Source organism: Babylonia areolata, chromosome 31 (assembly GCF_041734735.1).
Source record: "Babylonia areolata isolate BAREFJ2019XMU chromosome 31, ASM4173473v1, whole genome shotgun sequence".
Lineage (NCBI taxonomy): Eukaryota > Metazoa > Mollusca > Gastropoda > Neogastropoda > Buccinidae > Babylonia > Babylonia areolata.
The window spans coordinates 11,459,716-11,461,275 of record NC_134906.1 but is presented as its reverse complement, the minus strand read 5'-3'; positions in this window follow the sequence as shown (position 1 = coordinate 11,461,275).

Genomic DNA, 1,560 nt, shown 5'->3' with positions numbered 1-1,560 from the left:
GAAAGATGGAGCCACGGATCCCATACTGTAGTGAAAGAGCTTCAGAAGGAGGCGTTGCTGGGGAACTTTGTCGAAGGCCTTGGCAAAGTCAAGGAGAATGGTATCAGTTTTAACTCCTCTATCAAGTTCTTTGGCACTGAGGATCAACGATGGTGAGGATGAGCTGGGTTTTGTATGATCTGCCCTTCCTGAAACCATGCTAAACAGTGAAATGTATGTAGACTGTCTATTCTTGGCATGTTGATGAGCTGAGAGTGGGCAGGTCTCTCTCTCTCTCTCTCTCTCTCTCTCTCTCTCTCTCAAGTGGTAGTCAAGTCGGCTTTTGAAGGGGTTCATAGAAGGCAGTCAGTACACTGCCTTGGATGTTGTTCTTATTGGCGATCCGGTATGCAAAATAATTCACTCTCACATTGAGTCTATGGCGGTTCTTCTGGAGCTCTAAGGTGTTTCCTCATGGAGCAAACTCGAACTTTGGCAGCTGGATGTCGCATAAACCTTGATGGTGTAGCCTGTTGACTAAAGGATAGGTGATTATCATTTATTACTCCGAGGCCCCTCTCCACTTCACTCCGTCTCAACCACTATCAGCTCAGTGAAATTAACTCATCTCCGTTTCCGTTCCTGGCTCTTCTCATGCCATAACTAGCTTCAAGACTTCTCCCCTCACCAGCACGGATTCATGGGCTCCCACTTTCGCCAACAGTCTGTCGTGGGGGGAATGAATCAAAGACCTTTTTGTAGTCTATGTAAAATTGATACAGATCTTCCGCCAACAAGACCGGCTTCCCAGAAGACTGGAAGCAAGCAAACATCACAACAACATCATTGCTGTTTTCAAGGGGAGAAACCGCAGAAATCTACGAATTACAGACAGGCCTCCAATGAGCCTCTCCTGCAAATAAGGAAAAAAAAAAAAAAAAAAAATCAAAAACTTCCTCAAGTTGTCGGCAACGCCCTGAAACACTCATAGGTCCACCCACAGCACAAAAAAAAAAAAAAAAAAAAAAAAAAAAAAAAAAAAGCATCTTCAGATCATGCCGTCTGAAAAACTGAATATATCCATATAAAGGCAAAAGGATAGAACCGGCAGTTTAGATCTATTTTACCGATTTGATGTTATCTTCATTTTCAGTTGTCTTGTTGTGTTTTTTCTCATTGTCATGTACTGTTGTATTTCGTGTGTACTGTTGTATGAGTATTGTTTATAGTAGGCACTTAGAACCTACGGTGTCTCAGATAAGTACTTTAGATATATATAATTTTTTGTCTTGATTTTGTTATTTTATCTGACAATGATAAATTATGTGCTCTTCAGAAACTCCATAATATGCACTAAAAGACAATAAGCAGAACAGTTGTTGCACATATAGTTTCTACGGCAGCAGTCGATAGCCATTTTACATTATTGTTACTTTGGATAACCCAAAGACAGGCGTGTTACCAGTTGAAAAAAAAAGTTATATTTCCGTGTTAAAAAAACGAGCGAAAACCAATGAAAATAGCGTACCTTCTTTCCTATTGTTAAAATATAATCTCTGTTTATGTTTTTATATTTTCATT